Genomic DNA, 18,541 nt, shown 5'->3' on the forward strand with positions numbered 1-18,541 from the left:
TGGAGTCCTTACCGGTTTACCTGGCCCGTGCCAAGGCCTGGTTGGGACTGCTCTCCTCCCGGCCCCAGCCGACTCTGTGGTGGCCTGGCCTTGGAAAGGAGCCAGGCTGTCCTGGGTGGGTCATAGGGTGGGTCGGAAGGGCGGGGAGAGCATACCAAAACGCTGATTTCGGAAACAAAATTACATATGACATACCATTTACGTGTTTTTTTCTATTAGTCAAGTTTCATCTATGGAAATGTATATTTGAAGACGTATTTTACATATAACAAGAGATGCCTATGATTTATAACAACACATAAAATGTGGGTATGTGAATTGAAATATTTCAAAATAAAATACGAGGAAAACTTAAGTTTATCATAAATATTTGGAAAGATTACTAAGTGAATTTTGCACGTAGTGTTTAAATGTCTTGAAAATGTAATTTATCCATGCTGACACAGGTCTAATTCACCTATAGGCAGGGGATTTGAGATATAAGCTAATTCTTATCATGGAATTATTAAAATGTCCTTTATTAAAGACAGTCATTTTTAAAGAGACATTAAACTTTCATTCTCCCAAAAAGTGTTGTAATTTTAAGTGTGATGGTTTAAAATTTATTAATGGCCTAATAGGGCTTCATTAAGTTATTCAGTAAAATTTCACCGAGCAGTTACTACAGGCCAAGCCTAATGCTTGGTTAGGAGAATAAAAAATGTACAAGTGATAATCCCTGTTTTCAGAAAGGCAATAGCAAATACAAGAAGGCATATGGGTTCCCAAAAAATTTCAGTCAAATATGATGAGTATTAGGGTTATAAACAAGATATTAAAATAGTTCAGAATCAGCAAGTTATTTTGTTCCAGTTTTATTGGGGTATGATTGTATTAATTTAAGGTCACATTATGATGTTTGATGTATATATATGTTGTGAAATAATTACCACAGTCAAACTAATTAACAAGTCCTTCACACAGCCAGCTTTGGTGCGTGTGGGGCACATTTAAGATGTACTCTCAGCAGTAGGAACTGGAAGTCTGAACCCTTTGACCAAGTTATTTTAAGTGGCCAGTTTACTCTTTGTTATATATTCTTTTTTGTATGTAGATTTAAAATATATTTTGTATCTAATTTGTAGTTGGGCACGTTCAGAATGATTTTTTTACATCCCATCCGCGCCCCCCTGCGGGGAATGGCCAGCAATCCCTGCACCTACGGAGGAAAGATTACTCCAAACTTTGCCGTGAAAGAGAGAAGGGCAAGGAGGTCAGGGTTCAAAGGCAAAGACCCTTTGCTCCTCTTTGCTCCCGCTTTTATTGGGACTTCAGGATAATCACAAATCCTTATCACTGTTTCTCAAGCACGCGATATTGACAAGGGGGATCTTACTAAAAACTGGGAGATCTGTTTACCAGAAAGATACGATATGCTAATTTCGGCTTGTTCTACAAACTCTGCTAAACATAGCCTAAGGGTCAATGCCTACATCTCTTAGATCACAGGGTAACTGTTTGGGCTCCGAAAAAGTTTCCGGAAGGCAACTCCCCGAGGCTTTCCAAGGGCAGAGAGGTCACGTAGGCCTCGGCCTCGGCATTCCAAAGGCCTACTCCCTCTCTGAAACCTTCCCTGCCCTCAGGGGCCTAGGTGTTACATTTTAGCAAGCCAGGTGTTATGGCCGATTTCATGCTCTAGGTTAACCCCAACACCCCTGACTCCCAGGCCCCAAGAATTTTACCAAAAAGAAAAGAGGTAACATCTTGCATGAACCAAGCCTGAAGTGGTAAGGTAGCCCTCCTCTTGCAGCTCCCCCAAAGGCAAAGAAGTGAAAGGTGATGAGCTGGGATAAAAATTACAGATAGGTTATTGTCAGAAGAATTTCTCATGCATTTCTATAGCTGCAAACACTCATTCCCCTCCCCCAAGTCCTTTTTATCTGCCATTTAGCAAGAATCCAATTACTGAGCATGAGCTTACTGCCTCATAAATAACATCCTCTTAGCTTTCCAATCACACCATTACAATGCTGTATTTTGTCAGCAAAAGTCCTGTTTTTAAAAATAATACTTCGGCCATCTGCTTACCCATATGTGCTACACATCACTGAATGTTAGATTCTCTGCAAATTTTATAGAAGGTACCACAAACTTTGAATGTGTTTTCTCTCATAATTAGCATTTTACAACCACATTAAATTGATCACAGGTAAACTGTTTCATTTTGGTGTGTTATTTTGATTGTAATCAGACTACTTGCTGGAAAGTGATTTTGTAGCCAATATATTTTAGTTATAAAGAGTTTTCTTTCCTCTTTTATAGCAAATACGTTATTTTAAAGGTCACACTTGTCAGACCCATAAACTAAATCCCAGACTTGCAATGTAAGGCATCCCTCGAAGGATCCATCAGTGTTTACACTGGGGTGAAAAATGTTATCTTAGCAGCTTCATCAATTTCAGTGACTGATGGTGTCATTTGCAATCTCTACAATTGGCTCCTCCCAAACGAAAGGGAAAACAGCTTGGTCAGGGATTTGGTTTTCGTGTTCTCTTAAGTCATATATATATATATATATATATATATATGTATTTGTGACCGTTTCTTTTCAAAAAAAAACCAAGATAAACTGCAAATAGATGTGTGGTGGAATCTGAAGTTACCATAGTTGTCCAGCTGAGAAATTGTCCTATTTATGGGTGAATTAGGGAATTTTTAAATCCCTTGGAAGCCTGCCAAACTTAGGCTTCGGTGTTTTTGTAACACAACCACGCGGTAGAAAACCTTTCAAGTCCTGTTTTTTTTAATACCCCATATTTCCATGGTGAAAATGTAAGTTGAGCAATTCCACATGAAATGTGCAACACAATAGTTGCAGTTCACAATTTTTAATGCACAGCGTGTTTTAGCTCTCATTCAGTTATAATGAGTCAATTCCTCTGTTTTATGTTTTGACCCATGAGCATATGAGTGTCAGCTTCCGGTTACCAATTTGCAAGACCGTTTTCCTTCTTTCCAAAGCTTTGTCTCTTTCTTGTTTTCTTTTGTCCTGGAGATTATTTAAATTTTGTCCTGGAGATTATTTAAATTATTTAAATTTTGTCTTTACAAAATTGGGAATTGTGCAATGTGGTTCTTACCTGAAGCTACCTGGGACATAATATCCTGCTCGCTTGCCTAGTGCAGATAGGTAAGAAAAAGTTCAAACGCCCTAGGTTTAATTACCGACCTTTATGGCTCAACTTTACTTTGGTCGAAGTGCCCAGGTTTTCTACTTTTACTTTAAGGTCATCCTCTGTGAATTCCTTGTCATCGTTCCTGGTCATTGATTCAGTTCAAATGGTGTCTTCCTACCCCTCTCCCCATGTTTTGTCTGGATCTCAATTGTTTTTACTGGGGTGGTTGTTTATAGTTATTGCAATTTTATGTTTTCTTTAGAAAACAAGGACTGAACAACTGAGTAAGGCTAGCCTTGAGAGTAATTTATGATAAGATTACAATTTACACATTCTTGACATCTTTTCACAAGTAAATTAAGAAAAAGTTCTTATTACCTATAAATTGTCTCAAAAACAGATTTAAGAGGACAGGCTAATGGAAAGGTTTATATAACTTAACTATAGTCATATTAGCTGCTAAGAATTCTTAAGAGATTTGGGACTCCAGGGTGGCACAGCGGTTGAGCGTCTGCCTTTGGCTCAGGGCGTGATCCCGGCGTTATGGGATCGAGCCCCACATCAGGCTCCTCTGCTATGAGCCTGCTTCTTCCTCTCCCGCTCCTCCTGCTTGTGTTCCCTCCCTCTCTCGCTGGCTGTCTCTATCTCTGTCGAATAAATAAATAAAATCTTAAAAAAGAAAAAAGAATTCTTAAGAGATTCAGTCATAGCTAGATTGTAATAAAATTAAGGACTCATATCCTGAATGTGTTCTGGTGGGGCATATTGGGACACTGAGGACAGCTATTACACTGAGAGTCTTCTAAGTTCATGCTCTAGCTAATGACCGTGAAAGGATTCTAATTCAGGACTTTTGACTTCTTTTTGTCATTCTTTTCACTAATGCTAGCTTCAATTTTGTTTGCTTAAATTTATCACGTAAGTGCTGTACTATACTGTAAAAATAATCATCTTATTTAATCTTGAAAACAAAATAGTAGCTGTAAAGCAGCAACTATTTTCATCTTATTTTTCAGATAGAAAATTGAGGTTTATAAAGGTTAGTATTTGCCTTTCCTGGATTCACATCACAGGAAAGTAATATGAATATCATTTGTAGCCATTGCTAGACTCTCTAAAAGCATGTGTGTGTGTGTGTGTGTGTGTTAACAGCTATATTTACAGTCTGTCCTATTACATGCCCAAAGGCTCTTAAGAACCACATAATTAAAAAGTCAGTTTGTGGTGATGAGGTTTAGGCTTACAAAAGAGTCTTAAGGAAGTCTGGGTTTATTCTAATTAAGTGAACTACCAGGGTGCTAAATGAAATTCTGTGCTTGGCAAACTCTCTTTGCTTTTGCATGGAGTTATATTTGTGGATGAAATATTCTGAGGATGAATGTTAAAAGCCTTTGTGACACCTAGACCCTCTCCAGAATGATTTTCTGAAAACACTGTGCAGTTTGGCAGCTGCTTTGCAACCTGGGAGTGCATTTTAATTGGCATCACATAACTTTATGACTGAGGGATTTATTCCTCTCTCCACAAATTCCCTCCCCTCTTTTAGCCTATTAGCTGAAATGTTTGAGTTAATATTACAGGCATTTCCCCTTTAAACTCTTTGAGGCCATAGTGCAATGAGATGTCCAGTTTCCCTTCAGAAAACAAAACAAAACAAAAAGTAAAAATCAACCTCTGCCAAAAAAGGGAAAGTTTTGTTAATTTTTAAATTTGATTTTCCCCTTTCATCGTTTTGTTTTGATCTTTGCTTACTGTTATTTGCCCAGTGTGACTCAATAAAGTTGAGCGAGAATTTACTTTGATTATCTTGTCAATATTAGCATATCAATACAATTTTCATGGAAGAAATATCTTTCGTATTACTGTCCACTGGATTTGTCTCAATAGCTCAGACAATTTGAGGCTTTCCACTAATTTTGAGTGAGCAGTTCTGCTTATTTCCCAGAAATAGTAGCTCACATCATCAGCGACATAACTCTATTTTTTGAGGCTAAGCTTTCTCCTATTGCTCCCTTGATTTATCTTTAATGAAGCACAATGTGGAGTAGGAGTATAGCGACTAAGAACCTAACCTGGGCTTTCAAGTAAGATGGCTTTTGTGGCTTGATGTCTTTGGACAAATTGTCCTCTTTCCTGTAGTTCCTTCATCAATAAGTCGAGGATGAGAATGTTAAGAATGGATGAAGAAATCTAAGCAAAATAGCTTAGCACAGTGCCTGTCAGACCCTTACCAGGCAGTAAATTAACAGTAGTTACCTATTGCAAGAAAATAACAATACAAGAGTTAGTAATATTGTAAGCCATGAACAGATAAGAAACGAAGTTCAGGGTAATTGTCTCACTTGGAAAGAACTAAGAAGAGAATCATAGATTTGTGGTATCTTGGATCTTGCATTAGGGTAGCAAATAAATTAAAGAAACTTGCAGGTGAAGAAAAATTTTAAGAACAACTAGAGTTAATTAGTTTCAGATAGATAACGATGTTATTTTAAATGTTTGCAAAGCATAAATTGTTTTGTGAATGTAAAATAATAAGGCACTATGTTGAATTCATCTCATTTGATGAACGATTTGAGTGCATTTTATTGTTATCATTTGATACCCAAGAAAATTTGAAGACAAAAACAAAACCAAACCAGGTTCTTCTTTTTGTTAACTAGTATAATAGCCAGAGCAGAAGCAAAATAATGTAAAACATGATTAATGGAAATTCTCTGCTTCTGGTGTTTTAATTTAATTGTAGAACATCGTGGTTCTTAAATTCAGGTTTAGCTATAAAACTATGCTTCCCTCCATGATTATATTATTTCTGATACTTCCACCAATTGTATTAATTGGATGAATCTATTTTTTTAAAGATTTTATTTATTTATATGACAGAGAGAGAGAAGCCAGCGAGAGAGGGAGCACAAGCAAGGGGAGTGGGAGAGGAAGAAGCGGTTCTCAGCAGAGGAGCCTGATATAGGGCTCGATCCCAGGACTCCAGGATCACGCCCTAAGCCAAAGGCAGACGCTAAACGACTAAGCCACCCAGGCGCCCCTGGATGAATCTAATTATTTGATAGAGTATGTCAGTTCTAAATATTACACAAGATTTTGAAGAGTGATAGAGGCTGAATTAAAGGTAACCTAGGAAAATGGACCCTTGGACATTCATCAGATATTATATTCTATTTTTCCTAACAAATATCTGATAAAGGGAAATCTGTATGGAGCAGAAAATATTATATTAAATGAAATACCCTGGCATTCAAAGTTTCTATCTCATTGATTTTGATTTACTAATCAAATTATTTTAAAATTGTATCTGTATAATTTATATGCTTTTATATGCAGTTATATATGTATGTATATATATCTGTATATATGGATATGTATATATATTTATGCATAGATGTATGTATACATACACAGAGAAATATAAAACAAATAATATATAATGTTTTATATAATACATACAATATATAATATGTAGGTGTGTAATATAATACAAACAAATTGATCAAAATTGTACATTACATCATAATTAATAACTGGAAGAACATTAGCAATTTTATTACATAAAGTTATTTTAAAATTTCTAATAAATAAATTTAAAAAATAAAATTTTAAAATTAAAAAAATAAAAATCTATATTATAATATTGTGGCAAAAGATACTAAAAAAGCTTTTCAGTTTTATATACATTTCTTACCAGTTCCTATCATCAGGAGGTAAATTAGAATGTATTGGTTACCTTTTATATGTCAACAAAATATGAAGTTAAGAAATAAGATATGGCTCCTACCATTTAGATATGTACTGTCTGGATGGAAGAGATTACATGTATGCAGTATAAGCTTCCCTAGTAAAGAGTAATGATGACAGTGAAGTTAAGCACATGGATTGTATGCACTGGAGAGGATCTGGATAAAGCAACATTACAAAAGATAGGGTTAATAAAAGAAGCCTACAGAAAAAGGAAACAATTGAGTTGGGAAAGTTCTATCAGTATTTGAATGGAAGAAAGAGTAAGAAAGTGGTTTAGGCAAGGAGGATGAGAACAAAGTTTTTTAAAAAATCATATTAGGGGATTAAGACTACACTTACCTTGATGAGCATTTTGTAATGTACAGTAAGGTACGGAATTGCTGAATCACTATATTGTACCTCCGAAACTGATATTACACTGTATGGTAACTATATTGGAATTAAACAAACAAATAAAACAAGAACAAGAGAAAACACAGAATAGACCCAGACTCAACCTGTCTTAAATTGAGCCCAGCCAAGGCTAGCCTGGATCAGCTGATCTCCAGATGTATGAGGAACAGTAAATTATTGTTTACACACACACACACACACACACACACACAATCATGTTAGAGGAAGAAATGGCCATGACCTACTTTTGGAAGAGCTAGAAACTGTTCTTAGTTGCTTAATTAGAGACACTATATGAGTGACGTGTAATGAAAACCGTAGTATGAATAATTAAAGAGGGAACCACAAGAAGGGACTGTATCTCTTGCAAATGTTTCAGAATACCACCAACATCCTTGCCATGTGCCGGGTGTTAAATGGTGAAGATTCCTGAGCCCTACTCCAGAGTACTGATGCATTTCCTAGCGGTTAAGTCCAGTGACCTGCACTGTTAACACCGACCCAGGTATTCTCCATCCTAAAACCTGAGATCTCTATTATGAAACATCCCAAAGGCCAATCTAAAAATTTATCTTCAAGTCATAAGAAATATGCAGTAATCGTTTCAATATTTATTTGACTATACATTTGGAATTGAGATAAATAAATCTTAAATTATATTGATAGACATATGAGTTCAAATCAAAGGAAACTATGATACTGTATTTTATGCTCATTATCTATATCTCAAAAATTAGAAGGATTTTTGCCAATGCTTTATGAGATAAATATTAATAAATTAACATGTACCCAAAAGACTATGACAGTCACAGTCTCCAATCTTATATAACTATTTTTTTTTTTTGCAAATTCCTGAATCAGTTACCACTGTTATTGCATGGTTACAAAAAATAAGATGCTTGGAAAATGTATTGACAAGTGAAAGCACATATTTTTATGGGTATAGTCATATCTAGCTTTTAATACAGGAATTCATAAGTTAAATCTGTGTGTGTGTGTGTGTGTATGCTATTTTGTTAAAAATTATTAGTAGCAGATTGAGACGTAAATGAACTAAATTAATTATGAAAAATTCATCTGAGAACACATTTTATATACCAAAGAAAAACCTTTGAAGTCTTAAATTATGTCTCCCAGCAGTGATCACGTTCTCTCCAGATTTCACATTTCACATTAAAATCAAAGCATCAAATTTGTGTTGATACATATTTAAGATATTAGATAGTTAATATCCACAAGGGCAATTATGTATGTGTTAGATATTAGATTTTTTTCTCTGAATCAGTTATGTGTTTCACTTATTCTCTATATTTTCCGAAGTTTTGTCTCTTCATACTTCATTGTGGATATTGTCCCATGACCTTCCTTTTCAATCAGTAAGTTTATCTTCAGCTGTGTCATATAGGATTTTAAAATAATCCATCTATTTATTTCTTCCTTTTATTTACCTTACATTTCAGGTCTAGGGATTCTATTTGGTTCTTTTTTATAGATTTCAGTTCCTGAAAATTCTTAACTATTTTTTTCTTTTATGTCCTTAATAAAGGTACCTATTTAATCTCTTTTTCTAATGTGGGTAATTTATTCCCACCTCTTTCTTTCCCTTTCTTTCTTTCTTTCTTTCTTTGAGAGAAAGAGGGGGGGAGGGGGAGTTAGGAGCAGAGGGAGAGAAGCAGACTCCCCACTGAGCACGGAGCCCTATGCAAGGCTCCATTCCAGGATTCTGAGATCATGACCAAAGTGGAAACCAAGAGTCTGATGCTCAAGGGACTGCACCACGCAGATGCCCCATTCCATCTTCTTCTTCTTCTTTTTTCTTTCCTTTTCTTTTTTTTCAAATATGATATATTAGTCACCATATAGTGCATAATTAGCTTTTTACGTAGTGTTCTGTGATGTCCCATCCCACCTTCTTTTCTGTTACATGATATTTTCTTCTCTTCTTTGTTATTCTGTTTTTATCTTATAAAGAAAAATTAAGTCTAACAATTATTAGTTGTTTTTTTTTTTTGAAAAAAAGTTAAAGCTAGTCTTCAGTTGTTGCAATTGTATCTATTTTTGGTTTACTCTTACTCTCAGAGTATAATCTACTGGAATCCTAACTCCTAAGTGTAATTCTTTGGAATCCTAATCCAATATAAGGGAGGTTTACCAGAGCCTCCAAATCCAGGGGCCCACATTCTAATCTTTATGCAAGTAATGCCACAGGGTTGTCAAAAGCAATGTGTAGGTTCTCATCCTCTCAGATATCTCTTCTACAAATGACAGATGCACTGGGATAAGATCAATCTCCAATGTTGGCCTCAACTTTTTGTTTTCTTTTCTTAGATCTAACAATTATTCATGGCCATAATTCATCTTTGGCTTATTAGCTCCATGATATCTCTATGTCTTGTTAAAATATCTTATTCTCTAGAAGCAGGAATCATTTTTGTTTGTTTGTTTGTTTTCCTCACTATTAAATCTCCTATTTCTAGCACAATTAAAATAGTCACATTTACCATATGGTTAATATATCCTAAGCAGTGTTCTAATTTATTTCTAGCACAACAATTGTGAATAATTACTACTATCTCTATTCTACCTACATGAAAACCGAGGTGTAGAAAGTTTAAATAACTTGATTACAATTGCATAACGAGCAAGTGGCAAAATCAAAATTTGAACCTGGAACTCTTCCACAAGAAATCAAAATCTTAACCACTGTAGAATAAATTAAGAGAATAGTGGTCTGTAACAATGTCTTTTGAATAAACTAATCTAAAATTTAATTTTATGCTTTTATTTATGTTGAAAAATTTTCTAAACTGTGTTTTTAGATTACTATCTAAAATAAGCTATGTTCAGGTTTTTGCAAATCTTTGGCATTTAACTTGAATATGAGTAAAAATTATGTGTTATTTTGTTGTTGGAACAGAAATTTAAGAATGCTTATTAATTCATAAGTATTATCTCTAAGTTCTTTTTAGATTGAAATATTGATAACATTTGTTTTCTTACCATTTTGTACACTGCATAAAAACTGAAATATAGTTTAAAAACCTTAATTAAGTCTTTCTGTTCTTTGAGTTTTGGTTTTATAGAACTACTGTATATGTTTCTCATTTTCAAAAGATTTTTTTTTGTAAAGCCATAAAATATAATATTTAAGGGCAACAGTTTTTTCTCTCAAACACTTAGATATCTAATGATTAATAATCTTTATTATTGTTGCCAATTAACATTTATTGAGTGTCCATGGATTATACTTCACTATACTGAATATTTTCTTGATGTAAAGGTGTATTCTTTTGTATTTAATACTGTATATGTATTCAACAAAAGGGAAAGCATATGTATTGGGCATAAAAAGCTTCATCATACTAGCAAAAATACAAACACATTTAAAAAAACTATACCACTATCATAAGTAAATTTTATTTATATTTTTATAAATCACTGCAGGAAAAGACCAGGACCTTTTCACTTTAAATGTTGCATTAGTTTTGGTCTTTATAACTATTGCTGTGTATTAGATTTTATATAATATTATGGATATGTTAATTTTATTTCCATTCCATATGTTTTGCTTTATATAATTTTCTATACAAATTTGATCAAAATTATTATGAAAATTTTGTAATGTTCCCTATTATGTTTCTATATAGTATATATGTTCATTGTTTTTACAGTGGTAGTATAATCAAACAGATGTACAAATAATTTGCCTATTTCCTGTATTACAAAATATATCATATACATCACAATACATCACATTTCTAAATTTTACAATCACAAATGGTATATAATGCATAATTTTATGCATTTAAGATTATTTACCTAGGATAAGTAGTAACATACATGATTACTGAATCAAAAGATTAAGACTGTTGTTGATTGTTATTGACAAGGAATAAAATTATTTTCTAAAATTGTATCAATATGCAAATTAAAAAGCAGCAGTAGTTTTACTGCCCTCTTGCCATCCAAGGGTCTTCACTTCAGCATTTTTTCTCACTTACTTATAACATCTAAAAACTTTTTATTAACATTTAAAACTATAAATATCATTTTTAAAAGCAAAGTTTTCTTCAAAAATACGTATGATTATATGTTATTTATGTGTTGCCATGGAATAGATTTCAAACAACAAACTGGAGATCACAGACATGAATTTCCTCCAATTATCTAATGAATCCATCCAATACTAATGTAAAAAGAAGCCATTCCACCTCAGATCTTTCATTCACAGAGATACAAAAAAAATATCTGCATTAGAACCTACATCAGAATTAATTTGATCTCAACTGGTGAATGACAGTGATGAAAGTTGATGATCAGTCTAATGTTGATCTTTGACCCCTGAGCACCATAAAATTTCATCTACTGGTCTTCTAGGTGCCTAATAATTATAGCAGATGCCTTCAGTTTTCATGGCTTTTGCTTGGTAACAAACTGTGTGTCTAGGCCTGATTCATGTTGATTCCTTGTCAGTTCTACTTCATTCCAAAGAGACCTTAAATCACCCAGGGTTCTTTTTTTGAAGTTGACTAGAAGCAGAGAGATCTTGAATCCATTGTTTTCAGGACAGAGGTTAAAAACAAGAGGTGAAGTTCAACAATCCTGTGTCATATTTTAACATGTTCCAGAATTTCTTATAAGTCTTCCAAAGTGAGAGGTTGATGCATTAACTCTTTGTGGTCCTGCTTTTGATTTAGGTTTTTTTGTTTTTTTGTTTTTTTTCTGACACAAACCAGCTTCAATTGTGAATTTAAACAACAACAACAAGGTGACTCAGTTACTCTTTTCCTTCAGGTCACAATATTAACAGAAGTGTTTTAGCCAATGTTATATAGAACTCCCAGAGGAACAAACTTAGAATGCTGTTTAACTTGACTGAATGTTAACAGCTATTTTCCCTAAAGGTAGAGGGGGAGACCCAGGTGATTGGGGGCTGGAGGCAAATGATACATTAAAGATTATTCTGATATTAGTTTACTTTGAGCTAATCAGGTCCAGGTGGACCCAAATTATTGCTCAAGACCCAAATGTCACCAAAACTATGGCCATAGCACTCACTTTGATGCTAAAGTGTAGAGGTGATCCATCCCAGGATGTTTTTCTGTTGGACCCTTAGCTCCCAGATTAAATTATATTCAACCAGAAAAGTCAGCATTAAAAAAATTTCTGACTCTGTACATGTCTATAAATATCTATAAATCAGTATCTGATGAAATCATGACAAAATCATTTTTAACTCTGAGTCCCATCTGTCAAGTGGCAATATGTCCAGGCTACAATATTTTACGCTCATAAAATTTTTCTTTCAAATACTAAAAGTTGGTCCTTCTTTATATTGCTTAGACATGTACAAAACAAAGGGACAATTGAAATTATATTTCTACATGGAAGTTGTAGGTATGTACTTTAATCAAAGAGCCATTCTATGAGTTTGTTAAAAAAAAAACAAAATAGCTCTTAAGAGAAATTAGGGTTGTCTTTTGAGAACACGGTGTGATAATTGCATGAAGCTAAATAAATTAGAATGCAACCTGTAAAAGTCAGTTAATAACTATTGATATGAAAGATGTTGATATCCCATGTATGACATTTATCCAACCTAAATAACCAAAGAAACATGATTAAAATAATGTTTATTTAGTTAGTCCCCAATGAGAATGATTTATGTCTGAAAATACTTCAGAATTGTAAAGAAGTAAAGAGGAGAGTGTTAATAACTGAGGGGAGGGAAACACATGCTAGGGAATATTGTCCATGTAAGTCTTTGCTAAATGCGTCGTTGAAATGCTCACAGGGGTCTTACCCAGGATAGTCTCAACATCTTTTCATAATCAAATAGATATATTTTAAGGAATTGTCAATAAAATAGGCTTAAAAACCTTTCCTAGAATAAAAGTTGAGATAATCTTTCCTCTCTAAGTTGCCTTCTAGAATTGGAAAGGATAGAATGAAGGTTTGAGAACAGGTGAGGACAGATCACTCTGGAGTCCTGCTGCTCAGGTTTGAATTTCGCCTCCCTCAACTTCTAGTTGTGTTACTGTGGTCCTGTTATTTGATCTCTCAAGGCTCTGTTTCCTCATCCAGAAAAAGGATAATAACAATTCCTATCTCATAGTAAGTTCAAAAATAGGCAACTATTACTATCCAAGAGAATATGAATTCATCAACTCAAGACATTGGGATAAAGAGGGCTCTCAAGTTATAAATAATAAGGCTTCAGTTGAAGAAGAAATATACTCCTGTGTTTGCTCCAAGAGTAGAGGGCCCCGTTGTGTTCCAAATTATGTTAATTGTGGCTTTCAAAAGTTAGTGGATTTCCAAATTTCAGATAAGAGATTATAGAGATGAGTCCTATGGGGAGAGCATGGAGCAAGAAGAGCCAAGCCCTGGTAAGAGAAAAACTTTGATTATCCCCAAATGAACCAATCCATGTGCAATTAATTTATAGTTAAAGTTGTGTGTATTTCATTGTTTTAAGATTCCTGATAGAATAATTAAATCGTTTGAGAGAAAATTTAGAGTATTATAAGACAGTCCACATTGCTTGGGCAATTATCTAGACAAGACAACAATATTTACCTGAATGAGTATAATTAGCTTGCTGAATTTTTGTTCAAGCTTGATTTGAGTAACTCTCTCACTCCTTCCCTTTCATGTCACTCAGAGGGAATTGTAACAAGCAATGTTACCAGCCACGTTCAAAAATCATCATGATATATGATTCTTTCCTTGGGAAGGAATAATCATTCTATGTTGGTCATGAGCAGAGGGTAGAGACATATGATTGAGCACTAATTCCTGGTCATTGTTACATCTTAAAGTGAGCGGATGGTGAAATCAAAATTAATTTTTGAGAGTGACAAAAATATGGCCTTGAAAAATAAGTATAGTATACATTGAGAAATGCATCATTTGCTTTGTATTATAAAACTCTTAGGCATAAAGTAGTCTATGTGATGACAGAATCCATTTTATAGATTTATATAATAGAATAATAAAACTGAAAGTCAAACTTAATCCTCAAATATTTCACAAAGGAAGTTGGTCTCCCCCCAAATCTCTTGAAATTGATTTTAAAATAAAATCACATATTGGAGAAAGCATTCAAGTATAAGACATTGATAACCTATAAATATCCTTTAGTTACAACTGAGAGTCCATAAAAAATAAAATGAATGATTATTGTATTTGAAATATTTACAGTTATAATTTTTCAGTCTTTACTGATGTAGTCTAAACTAATTTTAGTTAATGTCCAAGGGGTTTTATAGTATTAAAGTATTTTGAGGAGCTGTTTATTCTTGCATATGTCTCACAGATTCCCAACTTTTCCCTCCACCATTTTTTTATTCACCCTGTTTTCTCTCCTGCAAAGCTCTTCTTGTCAATCACATATTGGGAAAGTTTTCTTTTCCATTAGATACCATTTAAAAATTTATCCCTATTCTCTAAAATGTCTTTTGATCCCCCTATCTCTCTTGCAAACCCTTGGAATTAATTTCACCTCAGAAGTTCTACAGTGGAGAAGGTGATATGATAGCCTGTATTTTAAAAATACCTTATGTTATACTTTACAATATCTCTGTGTGTCTATATTTCTCAGCAGACTGTGTTCAATTTTCATCATTGTACCATAGCAGCACATAACATAGCAGACTGCTCAGAAGTGCAAACAATGGTTGCTTAAATTCATTGTTCAATTGTCATATTAGACCAATTTCGAGAAAATTGTTAGGGTCTCTGCAGTCCATGTGAATGAAACCAGAACTCAACTGAGAAAAGTCAGATGAATGGTTGTAAGAAAATATATTATAGAAAGCAAAAAACCCTTTGATAATAGAAGAGACATCCAATTCAGCTCTTGGCAATATTGTATTTGTACAATGCCCTGGGTTGAGTTCCTGTAATAGAAGTTACCATGGGGAGTTAAGGAAGGTCATGTGACAAGCAGCTAAACCAGGCACAAGTGGGTGAGGGAAGGATGCCTCTCAGCTGACACCTGCAACATGAAAAATTAATTGTAGGAAAGAGTGGTTAGGACCAAGGTGTCTGAGGGGATGTTTCCGTCCCCTTATCACTTAGCCATCATCTCATATAACCACCTAGTTTCTGGGTTAAGATGTGATATTTTATGAAGTAGATAGGGATTCAAATTAGTTTTTGTCGTAGCTGCAATAATATATTCATTTACTTGTCTCTTTATTCCTCTGATAGAGTAACTTTCACCCTAAATCAATTATATAATATATATATTACATATTATATGTAATATATATTATATGTAATATATATATTATATATTATATGTAATATATATATTATATGTAATATATGTATTATATATATATATATAATATGACCTGCAGCATAAGTGAAGAGATACAGCTAGTTCTAATATAGTACCTGATATTTTAAGGGGTTTATACATTCCTGAGAATTTTACTTTGCTTTGGTTTTGTTTAATGGCATGAGTCAAATACTCAGTCTCCTTAAAACTCTGAAAGGTGAGCTATTTATGCTCCCTTTTATATATGCTTCTGGACTTTTGATGGCATTGGGACAGAAATGGCAGAAAACTAAAGTGAATTATTATTAGAGTCTAGAATGATAATCTTTGTAAGTATCTTTTTCTCAATATCTCAGCAAACTATTTTCACCATAATAGAGAGGGATTATTTTCAGGTAGGAAATTTCCTTCCATGGTGCTTCCACTGCCCCAGTGGTAATGCTGATGAAGTTACTTGAAAATTGTTACAATATCCCAGTGGAGGAGAAGCAGAGCCCAGAGAAAACTTGGATTCATCTTATTGAAAGGTTATTGGATCCTTTTTCATCCCTTTTCTACTCTAAAGAATTTGGGGAATGCGATAATGATAGTGTTTACCTCAAAGGGAAGTTTAGTAGATTAAATGTTATAACGGATGTGATTATCACAATGTCTGGCATATAGTAAGTGTCCATAAGGCTAGCCAGTGCTTTTATGGATACACTAAATGTACAATCCTGTTTTTCCTTTTTTTCCCAGTTAATCTGCTTCAGAAAAAAATCAGAATGGAGAAGAAACCGAAGAGAGGATTTGAGCAGCCTGCTGGTTTTAAGACTTGCTAACCATCATTGTGTACATGATGGGGTAGGTGAAGCAGGTTATAACACATTTGAACTCATTCCAGCAGTAGTGACCCTTTCTCAAACCCAGATGTTTAAATGACTGCTCAGTGGGGATGTTTGGGATTATAAATATGTCCCATCTGCTGCTACCGTCTGCCTGCTCTTGAAAGGTGTAAAATCACCCACTGCACTCGACATCAGTAGCAATCCCCATTCCAATTTACAGGAAAATTAAAAGGTGACCAGAAACCTTCCTCGTGGCAAAACCTTTCAACATTCACCTAAGGGGAATAAACGAAGGTCAGGGCAATCACTTTGTTAATGTGCTATTGGACAGAAGTGCTATTGGAAATATTTTATGTTTTAATTGACAGATGTGTCAATCTAAATAATCATAAACAAAAATGAGAATACACGTAAATTTTCAACTTTAGAAACCTGAAGGCATCTTTGCAACACTGTACTGCACACGTAATCCTTTTTTATCGAATGGGTTCATAGCTGTAATTATTTTAATACCTTAGGAAAATAGAAGCTTGCAGCTTGAATATGTAGTCCTAGTAGTATTATTAATACTAATGGTAGTATTAATAGCAATGATGTTCAAGTTAGGCAGTTCCTCTGCCTTCCATTATTCCGAATTTTAGCACCCCAGTTTTCGTGGTTATTTCCTTCATACACTTTGCATTTCATAATTACTTTATTATGGATTTGTTTACTTGTCATCAGCTTTCCACTTTATTAGGTAATATTCTCCAGGAGAGTGGGTATTTTATTGCTCTCATCTCCTCTTCCACATTACAGCAAAATGACTGAATAGAGTAGACATTCATTAAATAGTGTAGAATATGTTAAAAATTAATAAAGATCATTTAGATTTTCTAAAATTGTTCCAAATATCAGATACACTAAACTGGACATCAATAGGAAAATAATTCCAGATTTCCAGATACTTCAATTCCCCCTTTAGTTCTTCCTTGAGCATAAGACCACATGGAGTAGCCTTTATGGAGTACTGAGATCTGAATTTGTGTTGTGTTCTCTTAATTTAAGGAGATTACACATTGAAGTGATTCTAGTAACATCAAGAAGAAATCACCATAGACAAATGATGGTAGACGATAGATCTTTCTGAAGTTAACGTCTGAACTCCTTATAACAATGGACAGGATGTGAACTCAGATGACCTGAATCTTACTCTTATTCTATCAGTTAGAAGTTTGATCTTGAGCAAACCACCTGGCCTCAATTAATATGTACATTCTCATACACGTGTTCTCATCTGTTAATTAAAATAAAATCTAGCACATGATTTTCGTTAGCATCAGATAACAAATGACATGTGAAAGCAATTTGTAAAATGGAAAGTAGTAGCCCAATAGTGACCAGTTTTGTACTCTTAAATCATAGGCTTGCTAAAAGACTCTTGATGACCTTTGTCAGAAAGATGAAAATGGTTTGATAGAAAAATAGAAAAGTTTAGCTATTAGGTTTTGGCTGAAGGAAGGAACTAAAAGAATCTAATGTATAAAGCTACAAATCAGAGTGGGAATCTAGCTGCTTCTTTTTTCTTCTTTGGAATCTAGCTACATCTATTACTCTATGACTGTATATTTTATTTGTAAAACATGGGGACAGTAATAACTAACACTTGTCTCTAATATTGATGTTGCTCATGTCCTTTTATTTACTTATTTTTTAAGCTTTTATTTTTAAGTAATCCTTACTCCAGTACTCTCTTCAAATAGTGTTGTACTTACACGAGTTGGTTTCTGTGCTGGGAACCAGAGAAACCCTAACTGATACTACTCAGCGATAAACTGCAGATAGTGAGTAAAAGTGAGGGAAAAGATAAAATTATGGGAGAAGATAGAAATCTCAAGTATCTTGTTTAGTTAAATGGATGCTGGTTTCACACACTCTGAGGGATACAAGAGGTAGGTTTAAGAAGGAAAATATGTGGGGCGCCTAGGTGACTCAGTTGTTAAGCATCTGCCTTCAGCTCAGGGCGTGGTCCCGGCGTCCTGGGATAGAGCCCCACATGAGCCCCACATCGAGCCCCACATGGGACTCCCTGCTCCCCTGGGAGCCTGTTTCTTCCTCTCCCACTCCCCCTGCTTGTGTTCCCTCTCTCG

General features: G+C 34.3%; 1 pseudogene; it reads right to left on the reverse strand.

Moving 5' to 3' along the window:
- The window catches only part of LOC100464997, a 52,573-nt pseudogene that overhangs the window by 1,228 nt on the left and 32,804 nt on the right, over positions 1 to 18,541 (reverse strand).

Source organism: Ailuropoda melanoleuca, chromosome 14 (assembly GCF_002007445.2).
Source record: "Ailuropoda melanoleuca isolate Jingjing chromosome 14, ASM200744v2, whole genome shotgun sequence".
NCBI lineage: Eukaryota > Metazoa > Chordata > Mammalia > Carnivora > Ursidae > Ailuropoda > Ailuropoda melanoleuca.